The 13,572-nt window shown below is 45.3% G+C and overlaps 1 non-coding gene across 1 annotated transcript; it reads right to left on the bottom strand.

Annotated features, from left to right (window-relative positions):
* Window positions 1–9,901: 9,901 nt before the first annotated feature.
* On the bottom strand, window positions 9,902–9,973 carry TRNAW-CCA (transfer RNA tryptophan (anticodon CCA)). Its single transcript has one exon. It is a non-coding gene; the product is annotated as a tRNA-Trp (tRNA).
* Window positions 9,974–13,572: the final 3,599 nt, after the last annotated feature.

Below are 13,572 nucleotides of genomic sequence, written 5' to 3'. Positions count from 1 at the left end.
CCTTACGCAAAGCACATCAACTTGCTTCACTTTACTTTTGAATACCTACTTATGGTTTGATGAGTATAAAATGCCCATACACAAAAGTAACAAGATCGAGTACTAACACTGAACGAACCTTTGAACAAATATGAATAGTCTCATCCACACTTCTCCTTTTCCCCACCCAAACCATCACCTGAAACAGTTTAATTTTGTAACCATGTGTTTATTGTAACCTACTATTCACAGAGACCATCTGCAGTCAATTATTATTCCCAAGAGGTCTCCCCTTGGCGTCACTCATCTCTGTGGGCCTCTCCTCCTTTCTACCCGGAGCTGGTTAGTGCTCAGTCTGTGCAAAATAACTTTGTAGTATCTTAAGCAGAATAAAGAAAAGTAATCATGCTGCAGAGAATGATAGACGTGCTTCTAAAACCAAGTATGAACTCAGTGGGGGTGCATAGGGGAGCTACGTGGTCCGCAGAGTCTGCGTCGTCCATTAACTCCACCCCACACAGGCTCCCGCGGCTCCGCCTCCATTCCCAAACATCGCTCACTGCCCTCCTGTTTCTGCCCTCCCGCCTTAGAAAATCTCTTTAAATCTTTGATTTAAAGCAGGCGTCCATTGCCACGCTCGGACCGCCTCATGCTAGGTCGCAGTTGTCCCGGTAACAGCGTGTCTGAAGGAAGAGCTGGCTCTCCGGAGTTTCCACGGAAACCACTGGCGGCAGAAGCAGGTGCGGCGGTCGCAGCCGGGCGGCGCTGGAAGGCGCCCTCGGGGCGGGGCGCAGAGGACCGCCCCGTGCGCCTGGTATGGGTTATGTGTGCACCATATTTTATTAAGCACTATCTTCGGTGGGCTATTTCACTGGCAGAACAGAACCACTAATTCCTTCCGTCTCGATACAAACCCAGTCGCTCTCGAGGCGCTGTCCGCGCTTTAGGGATGGTCCAAATCGAGGAGGATCTGCAAAGGAGCCCTCCCCTGTCCTCCCCTAACAATAATTCTGCTGGCCAGGAGAGGCTGGAGAGTTCGTGTGCGCGACAGAACATGAGGGAAACCCAGGTTGATGAGCTTCCTTCCCTTTGCATAGTGCCAGGATATTCTACCAGTGCCCAGAAAAATCAAGTATTAATTGGTTTGAGGTTTGCTGTGTTGCTTTAAGTAAGTCCCCTTTACATTTGTGACGCAGGTTAGGTTAATTAGAAAGGCACTAGCCTCTTGTTTTGTTTTACAAGTATCATTGGAAAGAGTATCAGATCTCTGCTCAGAGCGATTAGGGAAGAACTGAGGTTTCTAGGTTAAGGCTGGCGTTTGACCCTTCTCCTGGTCCTTGCCTGCGCAGTCATTCCGGCTGCGGCATCGCCTGAGCTGAGGCAGGGTGAAAGCCGCGGCCGAACGTGCGCTTCTTGGTCCCTAGCCCGTCATCTTTGTGTCTCTCGGGGCGGGAGGGGAGGGGCTGTCTGACACAGTTATTAAACCTGGCAGCTGCGTTGGCGGCACCGAGGCGCATTTTGAGTGAGCTTGCAGAAAATGAGGGGCTTTCAGCCGGGCACCAGCTTGTCACTTCTCGCTGCCTGAAAGGCGGGTTTCAGAGCGCTTTCTCTGGCTTCTATTAGCAGTGGCCACTGAGAGTGCACGCACTTGGCGTAAACAGTGGGAAACGTGAGTATTTGTGGCTCCGCGCCGCGGGCCGGCGGCTCGGCTCCTAAGGCTTCCAGCCGGGTGGCAGGGACGCAGAGGCAGCAGAGGAGAGGCCGGCGCGCGGGGGGACGGGCTGTGGGAGGGCCGCGCGCCGCCACGCCTGGTCTGTAGGTGGTGCGCGCCGGCGCGACGAGGAGGCTACAGCCCGGGCGGCTGCTAGAGGAGGCTGGAGCGCCCGGTGTCTTGAGCACGCTTTGGGATCTGGGCCTGTGGTTTGGAGTCAGATGCACAAAGACGTCGGGCCTAGGCAGCCGGTGTAGACAGTCCTGTGCTGCCCCAGGACCTCTGGTCCTTTTTGAGAGAGAGGAGAAGCTGCATTTTACGGTTGGCTCGAATCAATGAGGTTAGGCCAGTGTTTCCCCGCCCCGGAGGACCTTTGCGCGCTGGCGGTGAGCATCTCGGCCAGTCCCATGGGGACCCCCGTGTGGCAGCCCCGCCGGGAGCTTCGCGCGCCTCCAGAGGTCGGTGCGTCCGGATCCCTTGGGGATTTCAGAGCCTATTGGGGCTCAGGCCCCAGTCCCTGAGCGAGCTCCCTCCCTTTTCTTCCTCGAACACTGTGTTCTAACTGGGCTGACATTTTATGAAGATCCTAGTAAGGCGAAGAGACCTTAATTCCATCTTTTCTTCCCAAAGTTATGAGTGTGAAGAGGTGTGGTGTTTTTCCTTACTATCGATTGCTAGTGGGAATCTTGAAGTTCAGCATCGGATTTTTATATATATATATATATATATATATATATTTACATACATATTTCTGGACAAGATTTCCCATATTACGGAACTGGCATCATACCAGGATCTCTCGGTGGTCTGTGTATTTCTTTAAAAACCTTGGCTTTCCCCTAGGGGTTCCAAGGAGTGTCTAACAGCCTCAGTTGACACCAGAATATCATGTTTACTATTTCGTGTGCGTTTCCATGTCGACCTGGTTCCGGCCTGAACGTGGGATACTGAGAGGTAGTATCTCAAGCCTCACTCTTGCCGCCTCTGTGGCTGGCCTTCTAGCTGTGTTGTCTGGCCTTCTAGCTGTGTTGTCTGGCCATCAGTGTCAGCAGCTGATGGCCATGGAAGGCGTCACCTTCCCCAGGGGCTGGCCAGAGCCAGGACTCCTTGAAGTTTAGGTGTGTGGGCAGTCAGCTGTGGGCAAACTGCTAAATGTTTCCAGGCCTCAGTTTCCTAATCTATAAAGTGGGCATGACAAAGTAACACAGAGATGCACTAAGGTTTGTGCTGGTCTTCAGATCTCACCACACTAAACAGGTTTTCTGTTATAACTTGATAGTTGAGATTATCTTCATGAAAAAGAAAAGAAAGGAAAGGAAAAGCCTACAAAATGGAAAAACGCATAAATAGCCCTAAGAAAAGCGGTTATCAAGTTAGCTTAGAAAACCTAAAAACAGACTAGCCTGTTGGTTGTAAATTACTTGATTTGTAAGTAAAGAAGTAAAACTGTCATAGACACGCATATGAGCCCTTTATTTCTAGAATTTCTTTTTGGCCAACCTGTGGGGCTTGAAGGACCTTTGCCAACCAGGATTGATCCTGGGCCATAGCAGTGAAAGCCCAAAGTCCTGATCACAAGGCCACCAGGGAACTCCCCATATGCCTTCTTTAATGTTACATGATCAGGTTGTGACCCTGAAGAAAGTTTGACATCTAACAGGAAAATAAAGCTTGCTTTTCTTTGCTCCCAGACTTGGTTTTCCATCCTGCAGTGTGGTTTCTCGGGCTTCTGCAAATGAGTTTCTTGTTTACAAAAACCAGATGATAATTAAGTTAAAAAAAAAAATTAATGTGGTTCTGAGATGCTAAGTATAATATGATAGAACTGGAAGTAAATACGCCTACTGATTTCTACTATAGTAAAATAATGCTTTAGGTGTTGTTTTTAATTTTGTCCATTGTACTTTAAAAAGAATATGGAAAAACTGGAGGAGGAGTTCAGAATGGAGCAACCAAATTAACTTAATGAAGCAGAAAAAGCAGAAGCTTAAAAACAATTTTTTTTAAAATCCTGAGGCTGGGTGAGTTTCTGAAAAGAATGGAGTAGAGAAAACCAGGTTTGATAGAACAGAATGAACATCTCAAATGGTGAAAGATTAAAATGAGGAGCTTCTCAAAGAGAATAATTTCCCATCTGCCCTTCATGGTCTAGCCCCAACGCTCCCTAACCTGGCTGCCTGTTTGAGTCACGTGGGGACTTTAAAATCCTTCTAAGGCCGGGGTCCCTCCCCAGGCTGAGGTTCTGATTTAACTGGTCTGAACATGAGTGTGGATATTTTGTCAGAGTTCCTGAGGTGAAACATTAGGTAGGAGAACCTTGGTCATGCCTAAGAGGGCAGAGTCCATGGCTGCAGAGAAGACAGCTGTGATCCACACAGGCTGTCAGCCAGCTTCGCCAGATCCTGTTTCGTCAAGAGTTTCTGGAAATCCAGTTATTTACTGATAAATATGGAATCTTCAAATCTTTAAGGGTTGCAACTAATTAAGAGTAAAACATTTAAAAGTGTATTGTGCTTGCCAAACAAAACACAGCTGCTGAAACTGGTCCCCTAGCCAGATTAGGCAACCTCAGCCGCAGACATCTGCCTTCTCCTCAGGGAGGAGCCGGGCTGGACTAGGGGCTGTTCTGGGGCCTCTTCTAGTTTGAGTTCTGTTGTTTTGCTTTGTTTTGTTACTGTAGTAAATTTGTTTATTCTTTTAAAATTATTTTTAATTGAAATACAATTGTGTTACAGTGTTAGTTTCAGGTGTATAACAAAATAATTCAGTTTTGTGTTTTTTGTGTTTGTGTGTGTGTATCTATTTCAGATTCTTTTCCCTAATAAATTATTACAAGATATTGAGTATAGTTCCCTGTGGTATACAATGGGGCCTTGCTGGTTATCTGACTCTTTGTGACCCCATGGACTATACAGTCCATGGAATTCTCCAGGCCAGAATACTGGAGTGGGTAGCCTTTCCCTTCTCCGGGGGATCTTCCCAACCCAGGTATCAAACTTGGGTCTCCCAAATTGCGAGCGAATTCTTTACCAGCTGAGCCACAAGAGAAGCCCAAGAATACTGGAGTGGGTAGCCTATCCCTTCTCCAGCGGATCTCCCCAACCCAGGAGTCGAACCGGGGTCTCCTTCATTGCAGGTGGATTCTTCACCAACTGAGCTATCAGGGAAATCCCATTTTATATATAGTAGCAAGTATATGCTAATCCCTAACTCCTAATTTATCCCTCCTCCCCTTTCCCTTTGGTAACCCTGAGTTTGCTTTCTATGTCTGTGGATATATTTCTGTTTTGTATAAAAGTTCATTTGTATCATTTTTTTAGATTCCACTTTTAAATTATATCATATGATATTTATCTTTGTCTGACTTGTTTCTGTAGTATGATAATCTCTAGGTCCATCCATGTTTCTACAAATGGTATTAATTCATTCTTTTATATGGCTGACTGATATTTTGCTGTATTAATATATATGTACCACATCTTCATCCATTCATCTGTTGATGGATACTTAGGTTGCCTTCGTGTCTTGGCTATATGAACATTGGGGTGCATGTATGTTTTTGTATTATTGTTTTCTCCAGATACATGCCCAGGAATGGGATTGCTGGGTCATACGATAGCTCTATTTTTAGTTTCTTAAGGAACTTCCTTACTCTTCTCCATAGTGACTGCATTAATTTTCCTTCCCACCAACAGTGTAGGAGGGTTTCTTTTTCTCCACACCCTCTCCAGCATTTATTATTTGTATACTTTGATAGATCTCTCTTGATTATTTGAATGAAGAAATGTCCTCTAGTTCCCTAAGCTTCCCCTGGGTCTAAGTTAAGGGAGCTGGCTCTGGGGATTGGGATGGTGATCATGGGTCCCTGTGGTAAGAGGTCGCCAGCGTCCTCTCTGCCCAGCATCTCCCACTCAGAGTTTCTGGCTCTGCTGATTATGAAGGTAAGGAGAATGACGACTGGGAGGCTGGCTCTATTCTATGGGAGATCTGGCAACTGTCCTGAAGCTGCTTTTTGGCATCACTTGGGTTAGGAGGGGCATGGTCCGTGCATATAAGCAGCTCTGATGCTGAAACATAATTTTCAAAAGTTCCCAGTTCATACATCTTTTGAATTTCCCTCTCACCTTCCCTAAGCTGCACAAACAACAGAAAAGGGTGTGTCTCCATGAGCAAAGGAGAGGCACTCAGCACCACTTTCCACAGATGAGAACCTAGCCAGAAGTAGAGAAATTCAGAAGACCTGAAAATGTGACTTGGCAGGATGCTACCTGCCTCTTCTCTCTGAATTAGGACTGCTGTTATTTTGTGTGAATGTAGGGGCAGGTGAGGTAACGGGAAGTCAGGACACCTGCCCTCTCTCTGGCTGTCCGCCCCCTCTGTGCCCCGCAGTGCTGAGACCAGGGTGGTGCCTCCCTTCCCAGAAATGAGGCAGCCTTCCAGGCTAACACCGAGACCTGGGTGTGCACAGTGGCAGGGATTCAGCAGAGAGGGGATGACCACTTAGCCCAGGGCAATGAACAGATGCCAGCTTTGTTCAAAACAGCTTTGTTAAGCCAGGTGGCACTGTACATAAATGGAAAAAGCTTTCTTTAGCAGCTGCCATTTTCCCTCCCCATAGGCTCTGTAGAACAGGCAAAACCAGAGTGATTGAACAGATGCGTGGCTCCACTCTGCAGGCTGTGAAAACCCTCCCAGAGCCATGACCACGCTGTCTTCAGTGCTTTTGCCAGCTTCTCGGTTCTTCAGGCATAGAAACAACACCTGAGACTTCCATGGTGGTCCAGTGGTTAAGACTCCAAGCTTCTAACGCAGGGGTTTGATCCCTGGTCGGGTAACTAAGATCTCACATGCTACGTGGCACAGCCAAAATATTATTTTTAAAAAGCAGCATCCATGATCAAAGATTTCACTGTCAAGGAAAAACGAAAGAGAGATTTGAAGTTAAAATGTAGAAATGGCCCAGAAAAGGGCGAAGGAGACAGGATCCACGTGCTTGGCTGGATTCTGGATGCCAGAACCCAGAAATGTGTTTCGTAGAGGGACAGAAGCTACATCAACTCTCGTATCAAGCCACCAAGGCCTTAGGCTGCGGCAGAGATGCTCTGCCCTGGTATAATCTGCATGTGCTCGCGCTCAGTCGTGTCCAACTCTTTGCAACCCCATGCACTGTAGCCCCGCAGGCTCCTCTGTCCATGGGATTTCCCAGGCAAGGATACTGGAGTAGGTTGCCATTTCCTACTCAAGGGGATCTTCCTGATCCAGGGATCAAACCCACGTCTCTTGCATTGGCAGGCAACTTCTTTACTACTGAGCCACCTGGGAAGCCCCTAATGTCTGCATGAAGAAAAAGTGGTTGATTCTCCTGAAATCCCATATGAACACATTCCCCACTGTCAGTCTCTGCCACTAGCCCGGGACCAGCTTCAGAAGAGCGGGATGTAAGGCGGGGTGCTGTGAGGTTCCTCTGAGGGTCTGACTCACACCACCATGCATCCCAGAATTGTGGTCCAGCAATTGGCTGTAGGTAAGCCTGCTCCCACTCAGGTTCCTTTTAGTCCTGGGACCAAACTGCAGTGTGTACTTTGGAATCAGCCTTCCTTAATGTCTGTCCTCCTTCCGGCCGTAGCCCAGGCTGACTGTTATATGTACCAACTGCCTGCTCTCCAGCAGCCAGAACAACAAGTCCCGTCCATTTCTGGCTTGATAATGACAGGTTGCCTATGGAGCAGCCTGGCCCGTGCACGCTGTTGACCAGGGTGATGCAAGCAGCTTGTATTTTCCCTTCAGGTAGTTTTTTCCCATTCTAGAAACTTCCTGTTGGTTCTTTTTAGTAAATTCACTCTTCACAGAAGATCTCTAAGTGTGTCCAGGGACAGAGAGTCCCTGGTGTGTCCATTCCACTTTTTTGGAACTTCAGGATGATGGTAGAAAAATTGATTAAGGGGAAATTTGCTACTGTTGGCTAAAATGCAGCTGTATATTCATGATTATTCAATTCATCTGTCTTGCATGATCAAATATTCTTGTTATATGAGATTAATGATAATGTTAGTACTAAGTTCAGTTATACAATGATATGAACTGTGAGTTGAGTTGCTGAGTGAAGTCGCTCAGTTGTCTCCGACTCTTTGTGACCCCATGGACTGTAGCCTACCAGGCTTCTCCATCCATCGGATTTTCCAGGCAAGTGTACTACAGCGGGTTGCCATTTCCTTCTCCAGGAGATCTTCCCAACCCAGGGATTGAACCTGGGTCTCCCGCATTGTAGGCAGACGTTTTTACCGTCTGAGCCACCAGGGAAGATTCAATATGAACTATAAGGGGTTTTAAAAAGAGCAGTTCCATTGGAAAATTTAAAGTACAGTATTCTCATATCGTAAAGTAAATTCTCCTAATGTGGGTCTTCCCTAGTGCTCAGATGGTAAAGAATCACCCTGCAATGCAGGAGACCAGGGTTTGATCCCTGGGTTGGGAAGATCCCCTGGAGGAGGGAATGGCAACCCACTCCAATATTCTCACCTGGAGAATCCCATGGACAGAGGAGCCTGGCAGGCTACAGTCCATGGGGTCACAAAGAGCTGGCCATGACTGAGGGACTAACACTTTTTTACTATAGTTATATATAGTAGGTGATCAAAGATACAGAAAATTTTTTTATTTTTTAAATTTTATTGACATATAATTGATTTACAATGTTGTGTTGATTTCTGCTGTACAGCAATGCGATTCAGTTACATATATATACATATTCTTTTTCACACTCGTTTGCGTTATGGTTTATCACAGGACACTGAGTACAGTTCCCTGTGCTGTGCGGTAGGACCTTGCTATTTCCCCGTCTTGCATAGACTAGTTCACATCTGTTAACCGCAGGCTCCAATCCTTCCCTCCCCACCCCCTTGGCAACTACAGGTCTGTTCTCTGCGTCTGTCTCTATTTTCTAGACAGGTTCGCTTGTGTCATATTTTAGAGTCCACATATGAGTGATATCATATGGTGTTTGTCTTTCTAATTTACTTCACTTAGTATGGTAATCTCTAAGTGTTGCCAAAATGCAGAAAATTTTAAATTAAATCTATGAAATAGTTGCCCTGTTTCTCCCACTAAGTATGAAAAAAGAAGGAAGCATGTGATAACTTTAAAAACTAGCTCTTTCCATCTTTTTCAGAAGAAAGATTTACACACACAAAAACAGACAAACAGTACAATGAAGAAAGTGTTAGGGGAAGTGCTAGACTGACTAATCCAGTGCGGGGGCCAGTGACAGAGACAGTTTGTTCTATGCCAAGGCTAGAAAGGGGGACACTGATGTTTGTGGTTATAATCACGGACTCTGAGATGGCTCCAGGTCTTTGAGGAGTGGTCTAGAACTGGAAAGATAAGCAGAGAAGGTGGAGGTATTTTTCATGTAAAGGCGGACAGCTTAAGCAATGGCTCAAAAGTCGTGGACTTGGCGGCTTACTTCTTTAAAATATTGAAGCATAGTTGCATGTATAATACTGTGTAAGTTACAGGTGTACAGTATAGAGATTCAAAAGTTTTAAAGGTTATATTCCATTCATAATTATTATAAAACTTGGGCTATACTCCCCATGTTGTACAACATCTCCTTTTTAAAAATTGTTTCTGTTTAGGGCTGTGCCACAGCATGCAGGATCTTAGTTCCCCACCCGGGGGTGAACCCACACCCCCTGCAGTGGAAGCACAGAGGATTAGCCACTGGGCCACCAGGGACGTCCCTATGATGTCTCCCTGTAGCTTATCTTACACCTAATAGTTTATATCTCTTATTCCCCCACCTTTTTTGTCCGTCCGCCTTTCCCTCTTCCCGCTGGGAACCACTGGTTTGTTCTCTATTTCTGTGTTTCCTTTTTGTTACATTCACTCATTTGTTGTACTTTTTAGATTCCCCATATAAGTGATGTCGTACCCTACCTCTCTTTCCCTGACATTCACGCAGCGTGATGTCCTCCAAGTCCATCCATGTTGCTGCAAGTGGCAGAGTTCCATTCTTTTTCATGCAGAGCGATATTCCGTTGTGCGTATGTAGACACATGAACGTATGTATCTATATATAGTGTCGTGAGTGAAGTTGCTCAGTCATGTCTGACTCTGCGACCCCATGGATTGTAGCCTACCTGGCTTCTCTGTCCAGGGGATTCTCCAGGCAAGAATACTGGAGTGGGTTACCATTTCCTTCTCCAAGGGATCTTCCCAACCCAGGGATCGAACCCGGGTCTCCCGCATTGGAGGCAGACGCTTTAACCTCTGAGCCACCAGGGAAGCCCATATCTATATATACCACGTCTTATTTATACATTCATCTGTTGGTGGACACTGAGGTTGCTTACGTATCTTGGTTAACTGTATACAGTGTGGCTATGGGGGATGCATTTGTCTTTTTGAATTAATGTTTTTGGTTTTTTCTGGCTATATACCCAGGAGTGGAGTTGCTGGGTCATATGTTATTGTTTTTAGGTTTTTGAGAAACCTCTGTACTATTTTTCCATAGTGGCTGCAGCAGTTTTCGTGCCCACTAACAGTGCACGAGAGTTACCTTTTCTCCACACCTGAACCAAAATTGGTTGTGTTCCTTTTCTTTTTTAAAAGGTAAACAGTTCATAATTATTGGAAGGAGTTTTTTCTTTGTTTCTCTTTCTTGTTTCTTTTCTTTTTTTTTTTGTGGGGTGGGGGATGATGGCCATTCTGACAGCCGTGAGGTGATATTTCATACTTCTGATTTGCATTTCCCTGGTGATTGGCGATGTTGAGCATCTTTTCACGTTGGCAGTTCACTTTGGATGGTTAATGGAGAGAAAGAAAACAGGCCTTCTCTCTGGGGGCAGATAATCAGGATTTGTATCCCAAAGATGTATGACCTTGAGCAATTTGCATAACCCACAGTCTCAGTTTCCTCGTCCAGGAGTGGGGACAACCACTGCAGTATCTTAAGGAATAAATTGATATGAAGGGTCCAGCATGGTTCATGGCACCCAGATAATTAACCTTTAGTGATTATTGTCAACAAGAAAGACATAAGATGAGACTCTACCCAACTTCAGTATCAGAGGGAAGACTTTGAACTTGTTCCCAAAACAATATGGCACCACTATAGAATCTTTTAGGAAAAAGCTTTCTTGTACCACTATACAAAAAGCTCACTAGATTATTACAGATTCTTATATGACCATTTGAACCTCTGCTTGGATTTGTTTTCCCTTCCTTTTTGTGTTTGTGATTCAAACTTAAAATACTTGAACAAATTAACCAGAATGTAAATAGACTCCCCTAAATCTTTGAGAAACTCTGATCCATGATAATTTGTCAGTAACCTGTGCGCTCTCTGGTGAGCATCGTATTGGCCTCCAGCCTTTCTGGAGAGCTAACAGTAGCTCTGAGTTTAATGATGTGATAAACTCTGTCAAATACTTCTTTGACAGGTGAACCTTGTGAAAATTCAATATTCAAAAAGTTTTATTAAATATATAGGATTGCCTAATTTCAACTAGTAGACCATTCTTGGACGTTTTCCCAGTTCCCTTCCTTTTTAGCTCTTTTAAGTAAAAGTTATAACTCTACTATGCTTTTGGTTTGGCAATGAGCAATATGTTTCCATTGTTATATCTCTATTTTACAATTTTCCAGAATTGTTTGGTGCAATTTTTAGAATGTGAGTCACTTGCTATCTTCACACTGGGGTTTTGAAAGTGTTTTTATAACTCTTCTGAGTGGAATGTTTCTCTGAAATTTTGCTCCCTACTCCTCCCCTCCTTCCTTTCCCTAATTCCTTTGAGTTTGTCTTTGTTAAACATAATCTTCAAGTGGAGTAAATTGTGTTATCTGACTCTCCCTGCTCACCAAGGTCCTAGAAATAAGCATTTCTGAGATAATCCAGGGGGGGAAAAAAGCCACTGATGTCATTAGCTTCCCCAAAGGAAAACAAATCAGTTTTGTGAGGTAATATTGGGATTTCTAGAAGATGATTATATTCCAGGCTTTGTTTTTAAAGGGTGGAGGGGGGCTGGGGGCCAGTTCTCTGCCTAACAAACAGTAAAGGCATCCGTTTTCTTTTCTTTCATTCAAATTTATGGTTCTCCAGGAGGGAGAGAGAGACCAGGCACCATCTTCTTGCCAATGTGAATTAACTCTTCATTGACCAGATTCTTTGGACATCCACTTCCCACCCATTAGTTTTCTGAGTAGCAAAGGTTTTGATGTACTTGGAACTAACATGGGTCTTTTGTTCAAAAAGCTCAACATAAAATTTTGAAATGAGAACTGTAATCCTACACTTTGCAAGCTGATTTTTATAACCACTCCCTGCTGCTTTTACAAGCACAGAGATGGATCAAAGATCCACCAACGCTGCAAGTTGAAAGGTAACCGCCATGGGTTAGCATGTGTGATGGAGAGCAGGCACTCTCCTTGTCACCAGGCACCTGTGATCCCACTGAGTCCTGACAGGAACCCTATGGGAAGGTATTTGGTCCTCATCTTCGAAGGTCAGAGAGGTTGGATCAGCTCTCCAAGGTTCCCAACTACCAAGAAGAAGGTGCAGGGGTTTGACTCAGACCTGCCTGACTTTAGTGTACTCTATATACAGCAGATACAGAGCAGAATCCTTTGGAATATTCTGCTCCCCGATTTGGCTTTCATTTGAGTTCTCTAATGAGGGAATGTAATGCACAGGGAAGCCTGGTGTGCTGCAGTCCATGGGGTCGCAGAGAGTCGGACACGACTGAGCAACTGAACTGAACTGAACTGAATGAGTGAATGGTTCACGCTCAAAGAACTCTCACAGACGAGACCAGTACTGGTTTTCTTTGAATCATCTAGTTCTCATAAACCAACCACTACAAGGCAGGTCCCACACGTTTCCTGGATGACTGACTGTTGGGCAGTCATGTCCGAGTCTTTGCGACCCCATGGATCGTAGCCCTCCAGGCTCCTCTGTCCGTGGGATTTTAGTGTGTGGGGGCCCCAGTAGTTGCAGCACGTGGACGAGATTACTGGAGTGGGTTGACATTTCCTCCTCCAGGGGATCTTCCTAACCCAGGGATCAAACCCACATCTCCTGCGTTGGCAGGTGGCTTCTTTACCACTGAGCCACTTGGTTAGGAGAGATTCTTATTGTCATAATTAGTGTCAGATTTCTAAATTTCCAAGGATAAGGACCATTGTTTTACCTGTTTATCCTGGCCCTTAGCTTGTTGCTTGGCACACAGTTTATGCTAAGTAAACATTTGTTTGAATGAGTGTATTAGGGTTCTCCAGAGAAACACAACCAATAGGAAATTGATTGATTGATTGGAATTGGCTTACATGATTATGGAGGTCAGTAAGTCCAATCTGTAAGGAGGAAGCAGGCTAGAGACCCAGGGAGAGCCAATGTTCCAGGTAAAAGCCATCAGGCAGGAAGCATCAATATTGCAGATGAAGTCCAAAGGCAGTCTGCCAGAAATTTCTCTCTTACTTGGAGGAGGGTCCATCTTTTTGTTCTATTCGGTCCTTCAACTGATGGGATGAGGCCCACTGACAGTATGGAGGGCAATGTGCTTTACTCTATCAATTAAAATGTTCATCTCATCCAAAAACACAGTGTAGCAACACCCAGAATGATGTTTGACTAGCTATCTGGGCACACTTGGCCCAGCCAGGTTGACACATAGAATTAACCATCACAATGAGTGAATGAAAAGCCGCAGTTTCTGGACTGTGGTAAAGCGAGTGGAATGTCAGGCATTGGTCTCTTACTGCAGACTTCAGTTAAAATGACATCTTGCTAATAAAAAGGGCTCTTCTTCCTGTGGGGCAGCTCCAACAGACCTCAGATTCTGATGCCAAGGTTCTGAGAGAACCTTCTTTGGGTCCCTTGGACCCAA

This window comes from Bos javanicus, chromosome 17 (genome assembly GCF_032452875.1).
Source record: "Bos javanicus breed banteng chromosome 17, ARS-OSU_banteng_1.0, whole genome shotgun sequence".
Taxonomy (NCBI): domain Eukaryota; kingdom Metazoa; phylum Chordata; class Mammalia; order Artiodactyla; family Bovidae; genus Bos; species Bos javanicus.
The sequence above is the reverse complement of the archived record's forward strand: the minus strand, read 5'-3'. Positions and strand labels throughout refer to the sequence as shown.